General features: G+C 46.3%; 2 non-coding genes across 2 annotated transcripts; both read right to left on the reverse strand.

Moving 5' to 3' along the window:
* Positions 1 to 2,536: 2,536 nt before the first annotated feature.
* Positions 2,537 to 2,609, reverse strand: TRNAV-CAC (transfer RNA valine (anticodon CAC)). Its single transcript has one exon. It is a non-coding gene; the product is annotated as a tRNA-Val (tRNA).
* Positions 2,610 to 14,605: 11,996 nt separating this feature from the next.
* Positions 14,606 to 14,678, reverse strand: TRNAV-AAC (transfer RNA valine (anticodon AAC)). The gene has a single exon. It is a non-coding gene; the product is annotated as a tRNA-Ile (tRNA).
* Between the last annotated feature and the right edge of the window lie 4,963 nt (positions 14,679 to 19,641).

Here is a 19,641-nt window from a genome sequence, read left to right on the forward strand (position 1 = left end):
TTTGCACTGTGGTGTTGGAGAAGACTCTTGAGAGTCCCTTGGACTGCAAGGAGATCCAACCAGTCCATTCTGAAGGAGATCAGCCCAGGGATTTCTTTGGAAGGAATGATGCTAAAGCTGAAACTCCAGTACTTTGGCCACCTCATGGGAAGAGTTGACTCATTGGAAAAGACTCTGATGCTGGGAGGGATTGGGGGCAGGAGGAGAAGGGGACGACAGAGGATGAGATGGCTGGATGGCATCACTGACTCGATGGGCGTGAGTCTGGGTGAACTCCGGGTGTTGGTGATGGACAGGGAGGCCTGGTGTGCTTCGATTCATGGGGTCGCAAAGAGTCGGACACGACTGAGTGACTGATCTGATCTGGTCTGACAACCTAGAATAGTATGATACCAATATTTTACACATTTTTAGAAAATCTGAAAGTCAACATGAAGTAGGTTTTAGACTAAAATTATTAAAGTTGGGTAAAGCGTACCAGGAGTCATCTCTGAGAGTATGACAGGACACTTTCTATGCAATTATATATCAATTATTAGAATTATCTAGAGTGTTAAAAGTATTCAAAATTCATCCTTACAATCAATTTGAAATGTTTTCTTGTACGTAGCATGGAGAGCACTAATTTATCTAAAGCTAAATGTTTTTTATATTCCTGAGTTACATTTCAGCAAATCAGAAAGTTCAAGGGGGGGTGGAAACAACCCAATGGGTTCTATTCAGCTGAGATAGAAAAGGTGGTTCACTACCCCACTTTGGAGAGAGGGAGACTGGAATATGTGTGGTAAAGCTGGATGCCTCTGTGCTTGAATTCGGACTGGACCTGGGACTGGGTCAAGGCCAGAACAGCACAAGACTAGCCATTATTATCTTGGGGCTTAGACCCACCTGACAGCACCCACTCAACAGTCCTGGAAAGCTCTTGAGGATACTCCCCCTCCTGTGGACGTGTTTCCCATCTGGTTCTCTATTCCACCAGCCACAGAGAAGGACTTTTCACCCCTGTGTCCTGACAGAACACTTTATGATCCCTGCAGGACACAGGGAGCCAGGCAAGAGTGAAGGGGGCAGCTGCACTGACCTGATGGGTTTCTAGCAAAGTAGCGGGAAAATCCCATAGAAAGAGGAGGCTGACTGGCTACAGTTCATGGGGTTGAAAAGAGTAGGACATCACTGAGCCAGTGGGGGTGAGGACGAGGTGGTTCCACCAATCAGATGATCAAAACACCACTGACTGCCCACCAAATCAACCTGCAAGAGGCCAGAGGGCTGCTGGTGCTATGGAGGGCGGAGGATCAAAGCCTAGACATCCTACAAGCACAGGGCATGACAGGCCTGCCTGCACTTGGAAAACAGCTGAATAAAACACCATCTAGGTTATTCTCTTAAAAAGCCTCTCGAGAGTAGGGGCATTGGTGGTTCAGTGGTAGAATTCTCACCTATCACGCGGGAGACCCAGTTTGATTCCTGGTGAATGCATTTTGGTCGTGTTTGTTTAGGGCTTCCCTGGTGGCTCAGATGGTAAAGAATCTGCCTGCAATACAGGAGACCTGGGTTGGGAAAATCCCCTGGAGAAGGAAATGACAACTCACTCCAGTAGTCTTGCCTGGAGAATCCCATGGACAGAGGAGCATGGTGGGCTACAGTCCAAAGGGATCTCAAAAAGTCTGACACGACTGAACGACTAACACACATACCCTCTCTACATCCAAAAGAGACCAGATTCCAGGTTCCTGCAGGGCAAGAGGGCCGGCCCTCTTCTGGACGGCCAAGCTGTTCCTGTCCTTGGAAGACAGGTCCCACAGAAGATAGCTTTGAGAGGGACTCCAAAGTAAAGGAACGATCCTGAGATGTTGGCATGTTATTATCAAGTGATGTCATAACTCTTACATAAAGAAAGAATATGATGTTAACTGCCCACGTAGGTACAGAATATACTATCTTGCAAACTTTTCGTATCTTATAAAAGCTTTTGGTTTTGAATGAATTTTTGGAACTGAAGCCCCATATTCTCTTTGAATGGAAATACTGTAAGTCAGTCCCTGGTTTTACCATGCCAAGAGAAAGAGTGGAGGCCAGAGCTGGCCAGCACAGGCTGTTCGTGGCATCTCAGCTCCAACAGCCAGCCTGAGGTCCAGGACCCTGAGGCCCGGACTCAGTGGCATTTAGAAACTCTGTGCAGAAATGTTCTGCCCTGGACCTTTAAGCAAAATACAGTTCTGATCTGGGCAGGAAGAGAGTGACTTGTGTGAGTGCAGACGCTGGAATAAAGAAAGTTTTCCGTGACCAGCAATCGAACTCTGGCCGCGGCGGTGAGAGCGCCGAATCCTAGCCACTAGACCACCAAGGAGCTGTAGAGAAAAGGTTATTTATCTTCTTCAGGAGAAAGATGTAAGATGTGTAAGATGAATCGTCAGAAATCAGGAAAGGAAAAACCTCAACGACCTACAGCTGAGTCCGTTGCCTCACCCTGTGCCTTTCGCCTTTGCCAATGCGAATGCAAATCTCCGCGGTGGGGCGGTGGGGGAGAGCAACCTGTTTCCACCCGGGTTCGAACTGGGGACCTTTCTCATGTGAGGCGAACGTGATAACCATTACACTACGGAAACTGGACACCCTCCACTACTTAACACTGTATTCATGAAATCCCGAATACTGCCACCAGCATCTAGACCACCTAATTTTAACACTCAAACAGGAACCTTGAAGCCCCAAGCTCGCTCAGACGCGGAGACGCCAGTTCCCGAGGGCCCTGCTTTACAGTTCCTCATCTCCTCTCAAGTGAGGACACTGGGGCCCCCACAGGTTGCATTCGGGGTCCTGCACCCAACGCAGAGGCCTCAGACCCTTAACTCCACACCGGAGCTCAGGGGTCGCCCCAGCCGATTGCCGAGCTCCCGGAAGACGGAGGAGGCGGGGAGGGTAGGTGTGTCCGAAGCCAGGGGACTCTGCGGCTCAGCCGTGTAGACGCCGCCCCTCCCGTGGTGGCCCTTTTCACAGCGCCCGTGGTCAGTACTCGGGTCTCAGGAATGATTGACTGTCGGGTGCCGCGCTAGACATTACTGACAAAATGGAGGTACGGCCACAAGCCCCTCTCTTTGTCCCGCAGGCACGGACCTGGGATGAAGGAGTTAGGCCTTGTGATTCTGTCTTGTTTTTTCCTCTCCTCGGCTGAGTTGACTGAAAAGGAATATTAAGTTGCTTATTGTTCTTGAGAGGAGCATGAGAAGGCACAAAGCCTTCTGCAGCTGTGCTCAGAGAATAATTCATAAAGTTAATCATTGACATTTGTTTAAGGACTTTTACAAAAGAGTGTTCCAGGATGAGCACATAAGCGGCAGCTTGAGGCCATGGGAGAGATTGCTATCTGAAGCCTATTTGTGAGGAAAATATTTATGGCAAAGTAGTTTACTGAATTTAGGGCTTAGAAATAATTAAAATAGTTAGAAGTTACAGATTTAAGGAATGTTGTAATGTTAGCATATTTTACTATAGCTTATAGAGGTTAGGAATTTTAGAGATACTAATAGCTAGAAGCCTTTTTAAGAGAGTGAGCTCAGGATGTTAGGGGCAAACAGGATTTAGAAAGATAAAAAATAAACTGAGGAATGTAGCATGAATTACAATGTAATCAAGTTAACTATAGGACACATAAGAGGAAGTAGATAATAGATGGTAAAGCTGATTCTGAGAGAATGGCTGAAGCAGAAACTCTGTTTGAAGGGCAACAATGATTTATGGAGATAGTAAATCTGGGTGAGGGGGAACTGAAAATGTCAAACCTCTGACCTAATGTTTTTGTAAAAGTATAAAAGAGAATTTTAAACTTGAAATAAATAGGCAGTCCAAGAAAACTGAGAGGCTGCCTCATTTTCTTGCCGACACCGTCCATCTCTTCAGGCTGAATCCCTGGCTGCTGCATCTGGATTCAGGCAATCTACGCTTCCAATCCCCCGAGACCTGCCCTCTCCCCTGTTTCTTTGTCCCTGACTCCTGTGCTCTTTCTCTGCATGCCAGCTCGCCGCTGCACTTTCTGGTGTTCTCCTGGCAAAAGGGAGTCTCTTCGGTGGTCTCTAAAATGCCACCCCACCGTCTCTGGGTGGGCTCAAACCACCAACCTTTACAGTTAACAGCCAAACGCTACGGAGAGAGAGGTATTGGCTTTTCCTGGGGTCTTTGGAGTTGACACATCTTCCTAGGATAAGACCCCTGCCCCCAGGGCAATGGTGCCACTTCCATGCCCTCTATGACCACAGATGCCAGAGCCCCTGGAGGTACCAGGAGCCAGGGCTTCAATCCTGTGGGCCTGAACCGAAATAGATCCAAGGACAGCTGAACACACGGTGGGCTCCTATGATGGCTCTTCCCACGTCCTCACCTACACCCAACAAATCAGAGTTTGCCCACCCTGGAATAGGCCTCCAGGGCTGTGTTAGGTTTCCTGTGTCCACCAGGCAATTTCCACCACAGTGGGCTTCCCTGGGGCTCAGACAGTAAGAATCCGCCTGCAATGCAGGACACCCAGGTTCAATCCCTGTTTTGGGACTATCCCCTGGAGGAGGGCGTGAAACCCACGCCAGTATTCTTGCCTGGAGAATCCCCATGGACAAGGAGCCCGGCGGACTAAGTCCATGGGGTGGCAAAGAGTCTACAGGACTTAGCGACTAAGCACAGAGGTCGCGGGGATGGTTGTTCTGTGTCCGCCCACCGGCGACAGAGTTGGGCACTCACTGCGATGCTCTAAGACTTGGATGAATACATTGTCTTTAGCCCTTTGTCCCATGAAGACCGTTGAGAAGGGAAACACAGAAAAGTTTTCAAAGTGAATGGTTATTTTTTAAAAGACTTTATCCCAGTTTTTGGAATCCACAGCATCCAGTGGGGTGGGCAACGGAAAGGCCCCTGGAGCAGCGCAAGCTGGGTGGAGCTTCTGCATCCCAGCCTGGGTAGGCTGCATTCTGTGAGGTTTGCCTGGGAGCGGGAAAGGGTGAAAACCAAGCTGGGAAGGCTGGTTTGGGAGGAAGGCATTGAGACCTCCCAGGAGGCTTGGGCAGGAATCCTTAGAGCTGAACATTGCTCCACTCCAGGTAGCAGAGTGGGGAAGGAGGGAAAGGGCTGTGCAGGCAAGAATCAAGGAGGCCTAAGGAGAGGGGAGGAAGGAGAGAATAAAAGAATTTGTGCTTCTACCCTTCCCCCATCCCTCTCTTGCCTTCTCTCCTCTTCTTGGTCTTCTTCTCATCCCTACAACTGAAAAATATTGATACACCCACTTTTGAGAAGGTAGACCCAACTATCTGTGAACAAATTCTGGGTTGTAAAAATAGTTCTGTCCTTATGTGGCCTTAGACAAATTAAGAAAATTTCTTGTGCCTCCCTTCTTTCTTCTTTAAAATGGGAGGAATATAAGCATTTGTTGTCAGATGTGCCTGGGTTTAGAAACTACTGGATGAATCATGTTATCAGCTGTGAAATCATAAATATTGTTGTCACTATTCTCAGAATCTTTTGACAAACTCTACCCTTATTTATTTCACCTTGAATTAACTTGATACTTCTAGAAATTTCTGTAAATGGAATCAAGACAATGGCTCCCCTTATTACTCTTGCAGTTTGCTCTGAGAGTGTTCTTGAAGTTTCCTCCAATGTAGCTGGACTACCCTTCATTGCCAGTTCTCTGCTTGCAGATCAGGACGGATGTGCAGGCTGGAGGAAATGGGAAGAACACACATCTCCACCCATCCCAGTTCTAACCTCACATGATTCTGTCTTTGCCCCTTGTGAGAACCCTGTTCTCCGGGTTTCCTGGCCATTCTGTGATCTCTCAACATACTTTCTATGGATTTCTTTATGAATCAGAGTCCATTTCCAGTCCTTGAACTCATAAACCTTGACTTTGTGTTGTTCGTTACTACTCAACAGCTTGATTTTCCAAAAAGAAGATTCATATTCTCACCCTGGAGCTGTGAACTTCCTCCTCATAACAAGCACCTCCCCTTTGCCTCCTTCCTCCTTGAGTCAACCTCTCTCCAGTCTCTGGAAACAAATATGTCCCAAGGCAACACTAGGCATCTTTCTGACTCTTTTGATTGGCCAAAAACTGGTGCTATTTTTTCTGTTATGTGTATTGGCTTAGGGAAGAAACACTTTTAGGATACAATGAAGAAGTAAAGATTATTAGTCTGAGCCCTGATATGATTTATACCTATTATACATGCAAATATTTAATGTGGTGGTATTTTGGGTACATAAGTACCGTCTGTACTGTAAGACAACTTGGATGTGCATCCTCTATGATTCAGCAAACAGTTCTCTTGTGTACCTTGATATTTGTACGCCTTTTTTAAAACTGCAATTTCTAGATTTGATATGTTAAGAAATGGAAGAGAAACTGACTTGACCGACCTGACCAAAGAGTCTGTGACTGCCTAAGTGTCAGAGCTGTGCCTCATGCCCTCCTCGATATGTGAGTCACCCCAGGTGAGCTTGGGTCTTCCCTAGTGGCTCAGCAGGTAAAGCATCTGCCTGCAATGCAAGAGGTGCAGGTTAAATCCCTGGGTTGGGAAGATCCCCTGGAGAAGGGAATGACCACCGACTCCAGTATTCTTGCCTGGAGAATTTCTTGGAACCTGGCATGCTCCAGTCCATGGGGTCACAAAGTCAGACAAGACTGAGCGAAGTTCCCTTCACTTCTAGGTGAGTATAGCTGGTTTGTCTGAATGTTTGATGTAAATAGTTATTGTTACTTATATTGTAAATCTAACAAATATACACTTGCTGTGAGAAAACCTTACCCCTCCCAAATCAGAAATGTATGAAGAAAAGGAGAGTTCTCCTGCCTCCATTGCCACTCCACTGCTGACACACTTTACATGTTACAGATAAGAGGTGGTGGCAGCAGCTTTGGAGGGTAATTTGTACTATTGGAAAACTAAGGGATCCAGGAAATCCCACCTCCTGCCCTGACAACCATCTGCCCTCTTGGAGCAATGAGAAAAGATGAAGGCAAGGAAAAGGGAAACACTCTTATTTGCAGAAATTTTACCTCAAGATGGGACATTCTGCTTAACCAGGGCAGAATATGTGGTTGATGATAGAGAGCTAGGGGGCTCTTCCCTGGCACAAAACCCAAAGTGGATTTTACCTCATTTTCTGAGGTGAGAGTGAACTGAGCCTATCAGAGGAGAGGAGCAGAAAGAAAGCAAAAGGGATGTGCACCTATGCAGGTCAACTGTGTTCAAGTCTTGGGAGTAAGAATGGGACATATGGAGGCTGAAGAAGCAGATGCCCTTTCCTTGGCAGCGGAGAGAAGGTAGCTGCCAAAGAGGTTCCAGGGTGTAATAGTGAGGACCCTGGATCCAGCGATCCGAGTTCAAATCTCGTGGAACCTTTCTGTTTAATTAGAAAAGTTGTCCCTGTGACTAAATGGTAAAGTGGAAGGGCTGCGATGTCGATAATCAGCCGGGAATCTCGACAGCTTTAGGGTCGAGGGTTCCAGACCTGAATGAAAAGAACTGTGTTTTATTCAAGTTCTCTATTCTTCCGACTTTTTATTGGCCCTGTCCCAGTTTATTATGATTTTATTCAGAGTTTCTTGCTCTTAAGTCTCCGTTGGACACGCAAAGCCGCTATTCGGTCAAGATTCGAACCGTCACTTCTGGAAATCTCGTCCTTTGGTCCCAAGCTCAGACCGAAAGAGGTCGCAGATTTCGGCGTCTGAGGAGACCCAGGTCCCTGATCCAGGGCCGCCCGGCCAGGCTGCTCCGGGGCAGACGAGCCGCTGGGAGTCCGGAGCCGAGGGCTGGGTTCCCTTCGTTCTGCCGCGACTCTGCTCCGCCGAGATGATTTGTCACGACGTAAGCGGATGGAAACATTTGTGTCCTCTACTGCTCGGGAGAAAAGTACGGATGAGGCCCGTAACGGACCTGAATAGCTAGTTAGTTGTCCTTTCGCGGTGCTAAGAAGCATCTCTCTGATCTTTATAATTTGGAACTTTCAGAGGTTACAAGGAAAGGTATGAGGCCGGCGAAAACATCCGAGAAAGGGCTAAGATCAGGAGAGAACAGAGGATGAGCCAGAAGCAGAAAGGGACTGGAAGAGAGAGGAGCGGGCAGGTATTGCGGCGGGGCCATCGCTGGGTTGGGGCGACCACAGCGCTTCACTGCGAGCAGCTCCCACCCTTTACTGAGGTGTCCCGGGACCCGATTCACCCCAAATCGCAAAGCTGCTGGCCTGGCATTTGTTCTGACAAAGTTCCCTTTGCGGGTTCCGTGTGGAGTGGTGAAGTGGGTTATGTAGATCTGCAGGTGGCCGCTGCCTTGGAGATGACTGGCGGGCAGGAACTACACAGACACTCCACTTTCAGCTTTGCAGGCTGGTCTGCAGCGTCGGGCCCCGGAAAATCCGAGCGTCAATATTTGCTTAGAGATAAGGAGATTTACAGCCAAACAGTCAGTGAAAATGGTTATCCCTGGAAAAAAGGAACATGGGAAGGGATCAGGAAACTACTGTTTGGGGGCGTGTGTAACATTGTATTACATACAGGATATTTTCAAAAGTTCATTGCTTGTATTTTGGATTTAAATTTGTGTGTAGTCATAAGTATCAGTCTTTAAAAATTCTGGGTCTATTGTCATGTGTAGGGGAGTGTTTTCCACTGTAAAATCATGATTTTTTAAAAAAAGTTCAAAATTCCGGAAGGAAGGAGTTGAAATATTATTGCTCTTTTGTTGATCTGATCAGATGAGCTGATAAACTCACAGATCCTCCCAGCCCTGGAGATTACTGCAGGTCAAAGAGGACTGCTTTACTCTTCTCTTGCCACCTGAGAAGCTCGGGGGCAGCAGATTCAAATTGCAGGGAGCTGGAGAGGCGCAGGTGCACAATGCACTTGGATGCACCTGGCGACAGAGGTTCTCAGGCAGCCAGTGGCCTCCCGGCCGCTCTGGTTCTGAACCCCAGGGCAGTAAAGTCCAGGCAAGAAGAGACCAGTAGGACAAGGGCAGCATCTCCTTTAAGTCCTGTATGTTCAGCATCCAACAGTGGTCTTGAAGACACACAGTGAAAGAGTGGGAATAGATTAGGGGAAAAGAAGGAATCCTCGGTGATTTCCTCATCTAAACCACTCCTGAGGATGAAGTGAATATAGGCAGGGACCAGGCCCTCCTGGCACCGGTGAAGGTGGGTGGAGTTGTCCTCAGCAGCTGGAGCCAAAGCAGACATCCTTGGCTAGGCGGCCAGTGAGTAAGCAGGCCTTCTTCTTCCCCAGCTGGGTAACACTTGAACTTTCGGCACTGGAATGTGTCCCCCTAGGCTTTTGATGGGTTCCAAAGATGCAAGAGATAGGTTTCTTTCTTTTTTTATAAATTTTTTCTCCAGCTTTATTGAGATATAATTGACATATGACACTGTGTGAGTTTAGGGTGTGCAGCACGTTGATTGGATACAGTTATATATGGCAAAATGATTCCCACCAGAGCATTAACTAGCACCTCCATCCCATCACATAATTCTCATTTCTTTTTTGTGATGAGAATATTTATGATCCAGTCTCTTGCATCTTTCAAATAAACATATAATGAAGTGCTTATACAAAGTTTACACCCAGGTAACTGACATCTTAAGATGTGATAAGAAATCCCTGGCAGTCTAGTGGTTGGAACTTGGTGCTTTCACAGCTGTGGGCCAGGGTTTGTGGACCTAAGACCCCACAGTCTGTGTTCAGCCATGCATTCTCAGTCACATCCAACTCTGTGGGACGCCATGAACTGTAGCCCACTACGCTACTCTCTTCATGGGATTTTGCAGGTAAGAACACTGCAGTGGCTTGCATTTCCTACTCCAACAACAGATAGGTTTCTTCTTAATGCACTTATTAAGGTCGGTAGTGGCTGGTGGCCAGATGGCACAGCATGCTTTGTTTGCTGATATGGCAGGCAACCTTTTTCATTCACATTCCTCCCCTCTCCCTTCTGATCTCATTTGTTTGGCTACACCCACTTGAGTCCATGGGCAAGAAAGACCTGGAAATGCTGGTTGCCAGGGTCAGCCTCAAGCACACAGATTAGGGGTGAAAGGTAGATAGGAAATCAGGAAGGGCAGAGAATATTTAGCCCAAGTGTGTAATGAGCCCAACATCTGGGGGGCCTCCTTTTAGTCCTGGTGCCACCACTTACTTTCCCTTTGACCTTGGGTCAACTCCAATTTGCTTGGCCAATTTTGCAAGTGTCATATAAAAGAAATAATAAGTACTTCATAAAGCTATTGTGTAGATTAAATGAGATAAGCAAATAATACAGCTGGTAGAGCATGTGGCTAATATTAAGGATGTTCTGGTAAGGAACAATAGAAGATAAACTGGTACTTCAGTCTTTTGTAACATTTGAATACATTTTTTAAACATTTCAATAAATTTTGTCTTTATGAATTTATTCATAATTTGTGAATGAATTCACATTCACAAAATAAATTTGTGATTTTATAAAAAGTTTTAAATGGAATTTATAAATCATATGCCTGCAAAAGGAACTTGCTAATATCAGCTTTGTTCATAATGGTTTCCAATTTGAAAACCATTCAAATGTCCATCACGAAGTGAATAGATATAATGGTGATATACTCACTCAAAGGAATACTACTCTTCAAGAAAATGAAACAAATTCCTGATACATGGCAACAATATGGATTAAAACATCACCCTGAGTGATGAAAAGAGTATATACTCTGTGGATCCACTTATGCAAATTACTAGATGAGGCAACCTAATCCTTAGTGAAAAGAACTAGATCATTGAGCACCTGGAACAGGGCTACAGGCCGTGGCAGGGGGATTGTCAGCAAAGGGGCTCAAGAGGATATTTTGGAGTGCTGGAGATGTTCTTGAACGTGGTAGTGGTTCCATGGGCATGTTCAGTTGTCAAAAGTCATCAAACTTGAAATGGATAGATTATATTATTTTTAAATTAATTGTTAGGAAATTTGATTTTTAAAAAGTAATAAGAATCATTCCAAATTTTAATAACTTAATTCAATTATAATCATTATTATTAGCATTAGAGGGTTCTTTTAGAAATGTATATCTCGTAAGGTAAACAATTTGACTAAAAGTTCAACAGTTTCTTCATTTTTGTAACTTTTCATTAAATTTATGCACTATTAACGGAGAAGGCAATGGCACCCCACTCCAGTACTCTAGCCTGGAAAATCCCATGGATGGAGGAGCCTGGTGGGCTGCAGTCCACGGGGTCGCTAAGAGTCGGACTCGACTGAGCGACTTCACTTTCACTTTTCCCTTGCATGCATTGGAGAAGGAAATGGCAACCCACTCCAGTGTTCTTGCCTGGAGAATCCCAGGGACAGGGGAGCCTGGTGGGCTGCCGTCTGTGGGGTCTCGAAGAGTCGGACACGACTGAAGTGACTTAGCAGCAGCAGCAGCATGCACTATTAAATTGAAATACTTGAAAATAGGAATAGAACCTGTAAGAGCTCAATCATATAAAAGCATATTTATATATATTCTTCTCTCTGTTGATATACCTAAACGACTCCAGCAGCATTTACCTACATTAACAGAAGTTACTTTTGAATTTAAGATGTTTCAAAATTTTACATATTTGTATTTTGTGCATTATTTGAAATTTTAAAAATAAACCTACATACTTTAGGGGCTTCCCAGGTGATACTAATGGTAAAGAACCCACCTGCCAATGCAAGGGACACAAGAGATGTGGGGTCTATCCCTGGTTCAGGAAGATTCCCTGGAGGAGGGCATAGCTACCCACTCCATATTCTGGCCTGGAATCCTCTCACGGTCAGAGGAGCCTGGCAGGCTACAGTCACTGGGGTCCAAAAGAGTCAGACGGGACTGAAATGACTTAGCATGAACCCATGCACCTTTTGCTACAGCTTAGAATAATTTAAAAACAGATTTGAAGGAAAACATGCAAAGATGATAACAGTGGTCCCTTCCAGGAGGTGGGACTGTGGATGACTGCTTATTTCCTTCTTTAGATATATTTAATATTTATAATTAAAAAAATGAATGACCTGGAAGTGAAAGAACAGAAGAGCTATGGAAGAGGTATTAGAAAGGTGAGAGGAAAGGATAAAAGGGAGGGAAAATCTAGTTCTTGTGGAAGGTGTGTTTAGTTTGGGGATTCAAGGGGAGCAGCTCTTGGAATAAGAAAGGTGTTTGGGAGGCAAGTGGTTCATGAGAATATTGCAGACAATTTTATTCATGTTACGTGACTCCTCCTTGGTGTTTTGTGAAAGACATATACAGTCTTAAATTTCTTGCCAAACATTTTTACCATTTGTGTTCCTCTTTGATGGGCACCATATCCTGTGGAGCCAGGCAGGCTTCCAGTTCAAAATGCTGGTTTCAGATTCCCACTCACTGATTGAGTGACTAGACAAGTTACTTAACCTTCCATATCTGAGGTTTCTCATATGTGAAATGAGGATGATGATATGATAGAAGCCTGTTGAAAGAATAAAGTGAGTACACCCATGTAAAACTTGTAGACCATGCCTGGGCACATGGCACTTTGCATGTCATCACTGAGTGTAAGGTCTTGCATTTTGGCACTGCACTGCATAAAGTCTGGGTGTGGCTTTAAGTTCCTGATACCTTACAGTGGCAGTGGTAGCCTCCTGGGCTAGTGGGATCTGCCAGTTTACTAGTTCATCTGCTCAGCTCATCAAAAGAACAGTAGTCCAATTCCTTACCTCAAAAATCCCCCAATTAAAAAAAATTAAGGTTTTAAATGGAAAACCTTCTTACACATGACACAAAACCCAGAATTTTACATAAGATATATATTTATTTATGACTATGTAAAAATTTAAAGTTAAAATATAAGCAATGCTCCTTACTATGTATATATGTTTGTATACACACAAACACACATGTGAATGATACCAAGTTACATATACCCCAAAGAGTACTCCACTGGTCCCAGTCAGGTTCCCAATCCCACTACCCCACCAACAAAACCACTTTCACTGACTGCTTGGCTATTGATCTCCTTATCTCAAAACCAGTGTTGATATCGGCACTCAGATTTTCCAGTTTCCCACCCAGACCCTGAAGACCAGCCTGCAAAGGGGAAAGTGAATTTGTGTGTTTCCTTGCCCACTAGTCATCTCCAAGGTAGCGCATAGGTCTTGCATTCACCTGCAAACCCACACAGCCCATCAGCAAAGGAAACTGCCAGAACAAATGCAAGGCCATCAGCTTTGCGATTGGGGGTGAACCGGATTCCTGGACACCTCAGGAAAGCGTGGGAGCTGCGCCAGAGTCAGGCCCTGTGATCTCCCCAACCCAGCGCCGATGGCCCCCGCCGAGATACCAGCCCGCTCCTCTCTCTTGCAGTCCCTTTCTCCTTCTGGCTCCTTCTCTGTTTTCTCCTGCCCTTGGCCTTCCTCGGATCTATTCGCCCTCTTCACACCTTTCCTTTCCCGTCCTCAAAAGACAGCTAAAGCCTTACATTGAGTGGATCACAACAAACTGACCTCTTTCCAGCTGCAGCCACACACACGCCATCTACTAAACCGATGTCCAGAAGCGCAAATGGTCCGACGAAGGCGGAGCAAACCAGGAGCCATCAGCTTCTTTCTGGGACCCCTCGGCTCAAGCTCGGGGCTTCTCTTGGGCGCTGACATCTGCAGCGGCGAGGACGCTCAGGAGACCTTCTGCCCTCGGAACCTCCCGGCTTCCCGACTGGAACGAACAGGCTGAGTGGACTCCATCTCTCAGGTTGTCCGAGGCTCCGAAGTGGAAACGCCATTCTGTGAAACACAGGTGGCTCCGCCCAGTTCCGTAAGTATGCTTGCTTTCTGTGGGAGTGAGGATGAAACTCTCCTCCCGACTTTGTGGCACAATCAGGCAATCAGTTAGCGAGTTCGTCTGTTAACCCAAAAGCTTGTGGTTTGAGCCCACCCAGGGCTTACTCTTTTACAATGTAAATGATGTATGAATGTTTCTAGTCTATGCATCCTCTCCTATGCTCCACTACTACCCTACTCCTCTGTGTCTTGTGTACATACACACACAAGTACCTAGGTCCAGGTAGTCTGTGATCCTCAGAGAGGATCTCTGGAGGAAAGCAGGTTGACTGGGAATCCTAGAATGCATGAAAGAGTAGGCTCATCATCATCACCCTGTAAACGCCTTTTACCAATGAAATTTCCTCCATTGCTTATATACTTTCTATTTAACCTTTTCCATATACTTTTCCAATTAATTTGGTTCTATCCTTTTCCTTTTTTCCTCCACTTTTCCTCCATTGTATCATAGAAAAAGCAAGAGAATTCCAGAAAGACATCTATTTCTGCTTCATTGACTCCTCTAAAGCCTTTGACTGTGTGGATCACAAGAAAATATGGAAAATTCTTCAAGAGATGGGAATAGCAGACCACCTTACCTGCTTCCTGAAAATCCTGTATGCAGGTCAAGGAGAGATGAAACCAGTCAGTCCTAAAGGAAATGAACCCTGAATATTCTTTGGGAGGACTGATGGGGAAGCTGAAGCTCCAAGCCTCACTCCAGGCGGCAGACCTCTATTTTCTGTTTAAAATATGAATCCAAAACTTTTGAGGGAAAGTGGAATTGTTTCCGCCCGGTTTCGAACCGGGGACCTTCCGCGTATTAGGTGAATGTGATAACCACTACACTACGGAAACCACAAGGCCAGTTAGTCTAGTGACATATCCAAGAATTGCATGTTTGAACACACCTGACCTTCAAATTTTTAAAGGAAGAGGACTCTGGAAACACAGGCAATCCGTCAAGTAAGGATCTGCAGGTCCTGAAAGGGCCTGATTTAGGGTTCGTTGCCTCTTCCGGGGCAAGGTCCCTTTGTGCCAACTTTGCGCCCAGAGGTCGCGCCCCCCCCCCCCCCCCCCCCCCGCCCTGACTCTCCAGTTCTCAGAAGCCTCAGGAGCGGGAGCGGGGTGGGGGGAGTAAGGTGCGTCTGAGCCCCAGGTGGTCCCACGTCTGTCAAGGTGGACACAGCCCTTCCAGAGGCAGATCCAGTGCCTTAGAGTCCCTTTTCATGGCGCCAGCGGGGACCAGGCTCGATGCCTCAAATCCCACTTGAGAAACAAAGGACCCGCCGTCCCCTCTATCCCGCCTGACCCGTGCGCTCCTCTCTCGAAGGCCTTTCACAGCAGCGCTTCTCCGGCGCCGCCTGGCACTGGGGGTTCCTCAGATTCCTGCGTCTTTGGCTGGTTCTAGTCCTCTAGTTTCAGTCCAGACTTGCATCACACTTTCACGTTTAGCAGGAACCGCAGCAAAGACTGAGGCTTGGTCATTTGTTGAATTCCTTTGCCTACCAGGCCCAGCATAAAACCGCGGAGGAGTCAGGCGCGGTCCACGCAGATCTGATGTCTTCATTCCAAACTTGAGATTCTTCTTGAAGGACTGCTTTGTTTTACATTTTACAATGTCTGAAACGCCTCTTCTTTTCTTTTTATAATTTTGCAGTTCAACAGGTCGTGGAGCGCCAATGTAACAGAGAGGTAAAGGCGGGGTTTTTTTTTTTTTTTTTCTTTCAGAAAGCAGGTGTCTTGAAGGGTTTTCGTATTTACCTCACAGCAGGCAGAGTTTCTTTTCGCTGAAAGGTTTTACTGCAATGGTGTCTGTGTGTCTGTCTGTCTCTGGTTTCCTTTAGCAGTAGAGCTTCTCAATTTGGGGAATGCATGTGCCCTTTTCTTCAGCAGTGGCTTTCCTCCTTTTCTCAGTGCGGCGTTGCGTTCGCGTCTGAGGTTCAGGGGCTCAGACCCCGAGGGAGGCGCGGGCCGCATGCGCAGCGGCTCCCAGGCCGCAGGGCTCCTCCTGGTTCCGCGTGGACTCCGAGTGCGGTCGAGAGTGCGACGGCTCGACAGCACCCTCAATCGCCCTAGAGGCCTGAGTTGCCAAAGAGGCGGACTTGAAAATAGCTTTAGATCAGGGCGTTTCTTGAGATTTCGCCTTGCTTTCCTCCCCTGCAGGTCCTAGTTTGCACCTCCCACGTCCAGACAGAGGAGCGGATACATCGTTTTCTGTCGCGTCCGGCATGCTGACGTCCCACTGGGACGGGACGAGGGTAAGGTGGTCCTCTCCTCGTCAGGGTGGACGCATAGCGGACGCCCGAGGGACCACAGACACAGGGCTCCCTGCAGCAGAAATGGTAGGCCCAGGGCTTCAGAGCCGGCGAGTGGAGCGCGCCAAGGGGACGGATCCATCCTCTGTACCCGAAGATGTGACAAAGCGCAACGACGGCCGCCCAACCCCTGGATCAGAGGCTCAGCCTCATCCAAGAACTGGACAAGGTAGGCTCCACAGGTTGTGTGGGAAGACCTGGAATCCAGGTGTGGTGAGAGGTCAAGCTCTCTTTCTGAACCTGTTTCCTTGTGAAGCAGGGGCCACTTGGTTCTCAGCCAATGATGGGCGGGTCCATCTACTCCCTGATCTTAACCTGATTTCGGGGCCTCCCCTGATAGCAGCTCGACGACCGGCTGCTTTTCCTCCTGGATCAGCTCAATCCGCAGAGCCTGACCCTCTTCCATCATTGTGTCTTTGGCTGTAGAGTTGAATTCCTTCCCTTTTGTTCTCTAACTCAAATCAGATTGTCCCGCAGGTGTGCTGGAGTGAGGGAAAGTGAAGTGTCTTCACAAGGGATGAACTTCTTGGTTTTCAGAGAGATAATAGGTGTCACAGGTAGAGACAATGTAGGGCCCGGATGAAAATGTGAGGGGATATTAGGAGGTAAAAGTATCCTGCAGTCAGCTTTGTCCTGTGCCCTCTTAGATTCACTGACTGTTCTACAAGGTGACTCAGAGCAGAGAAAGATGGGCTGGTTGGAGGCCCTATGGAGCTTTCTGGTGGTAAGGAACTGTTCCCCAATTTCTTCAGTTCAGTAGTGATCCAAGGATGGCAACACTCCAGGCTTCCCTGTCCATCACCAAACCTTGGAGTTTGTTCAAATGCATGTGCATTGAGTCGGTGATGCCATCCAACCATCTCATCCTCAGCCACCCACTTCTCCTCTTGCCTTCAATCTTTCCCAGCATCAGGGACGTTTATACTGAGTCAGCTCTTCCCATCAGGTGTCCACAATATTGGAGCTTCAACTTCAGCATCAGTCCTTCTGATGAATATTCAGAACTGATTTCCTTTAGGACGGACTGGTTGGATCTCCTTGCAGTCCAAGGGACTCTCAAGAGTCTTCTCCAGTTTAAAAGCATCAATTCTTTGGTACTCAGTTTTCTTTATAGTCCAACTCTCACATCCATACACGACTACTGGAGGAACCACAGCTTTGATTAGACTGAACTGTGTTGGCAAAGTAATATCTCTGCTTTTTAATATGCTGTCTAGGTTGGTCATAGCTTTTCTTCCAAGGAGCAAGCATTAATTTCATGGCTGTGGTCCCCATCTACAATGATTTTGGAGCCCAAGAAAATAAAGTCTCTCACTGTTTCCATAGTTTCCCCATCTATTTGCTATGAAGTGATGGGATCGGATGTCATGATCTTAGTTTTTTGAATGTTGAATATTAAGCCAGCTTTTTCACTCTCCTCTTTCACTTTCATCAAGAGGCTCTTTACTTCCTCTTCGCTTTCTGCCATAAACATGGTGTCATCTGTATATCTGAGGTTATTGATATTTCTTGCAGAAATGTTGATTCCAGCTTGTGCTTCATCCAGGCTGGTATTTCACATGATGTACTTTGCATAGAAGTTAAATAAGCAGGGTGACAACATACAGTCTTGACATACTCCTTTCCTAATTCGGAACCAGTCTGTTGTTTCATGTCTGATTCTAACTGTTGCTTCTTGACCTGCATACAGATTTCTCAGGAGGCAGGTAAGGTGGTCTGGTATTCCCATCTCTTGAAGAATTTTCCACAGTTTGTTGTGATCCACACAGTCAAAGTCTTTGGCGAAGTAAATAAAGCAGAAGTAGATGTTTTTCTGGAACCCTCTTGCTTTTACTGTGAACCAAGGGATGTCGGCAATTTGATCCCTAGATCCTCTGCCTTTTTTGAATCCAGCTTGCACATCTGGATGTTCTCAGTTTACATACTGTGAAAGCCTCACAGTGAGAAGTTTAACCATTACTTTGCTAACATGTGAGATGAGCACAATTGTGTAGTAGTTTGAACATTATTTGGCATTGCCTTTCTTTAGTACTGGAATGAAAACTGACCTTTTCCAGTCCTGTGGCTGCTGCTGAGTTTTCCAAATTTATGGGCATATTGAGTGCAGCATTTTAACAGCCAGGCCCCCCTGTCCATCACAAGAGTTTTTTGAATGTTCTTCCCAATGGCCCATGAGTTATAAGTAGTCCAGTCTGTGTGGGGAGATCGCTTACATACAATTGCTTGTCCTGTGTGAGCACCAGGAGTTGTTCCAGGATCTTGTTAAAACATTCTTTCCTTGGCCTCAGGCACTTTCTTCATAAGGATACCCTGATCATTACTCTGCTGAGTACTTGAGGGAGCCCCTTTCATATCCCAGCATTCTCTCTCTCTCATCACTGGACCTTTCTTCATGTTTCTTTTTTTTTTATTATTAACTTTTATTTGAGTATAGCTGTTTTAGGATGTGTTAATTATGATGTTGTGTTAATAGCACAGTGAATCGGCCATACATATACATGTATCCCCTCTTTTTAGGATTTCCTTCTCATTTAGGTAACCACAGAGCATCCAGTAATTCCCTGTGCCATACAATAGGTTCTCATTTGTTATTTATTGTACTGGTTCAGCTCAGTTCAGTCGCTCAGTCGTGTTCGACTCTTTGCAGCCCCATGAACCATAACACACCAGGCCTCCCTGTCCATCACCAACTCCCGGAGTCCACCCAAACCCATGTCCATTGAGTCAGTGATGCAATCCAGCCATCTCATCCTCTGTCGTCCCCTTCTCCTCCCACCCTCAATCTTTCCCAGCATCTGGGTCTTTTCAAATGAGTCAGCTCTTTGCATTAGGTGGCCAAAGTATTGGAGTTTCAGTTTCAACATCAGTCCTTCCAATGAACACCCAGGACTAATCTCCTTTAGGATGGGCTGGTTGTATCTCCTTGCAGTCCAGGGGACTCTCAAGAGTCTTCTCCAACACCACAGTTCAAAAGCATAAAATCTTCTGTGCTCTGCTTTCTTTATATCCAACTCTCACATCCATACATGACCACTGGAAAAACCATAGCCTTGACTAGATGGACCTTTGTTGGAAAAGTAATATCTCTGCTTTTTAATATGCTGTCTAGCTTGGTCATAACTTTCCTTCCAAGGAGTAAGCATCTTTTAATTTCATGGCTGCAGTCACCATCTGCAGTGATTTTGGAGCCCAGAAAAATAAAGTCTGCCATGGTTTCCGATGTTTCCCCATCTATTTGCCATGAAGTAGTGGGACTGGATGCCCTGATCTTAGTTTTCTGAATGTTGAGTGTTAAAATAACATTTTCACTCTCCTCGTTCACTTTCATCAAGAGGCTCTTTAGTTCTTCTTCACTTTCTGCCATAAGGGTGGTGTCATACATAATGTCATCAACAGTGTATATAGGTAAATCCTAATTTCCCAATTCCCCCAACTCCCCTTTCAGCCTTGATAGCCATACCTTTGCTCTACATCTGCTTTGCAAATAAGAATCACTGGATCTT

This window comes from Bos indicus, chromosome 3 (genome assembly GCF_029378745.1).
Source record: "Bos indicus isolate NIAB-ARS_2022 breed Sahiwal x Tharparkar chromosome 3, NIAB-ARS_B.indTharparkar_mat_pri_1.0, whole genome shotgun sequence".
In the NCBI taxonomy this organism is placed as follows: Eukaryota; Metazoa; Chordata; class Mammalia; order Artiodactyla; family Bovidae; genus Bos; species Bos indicus.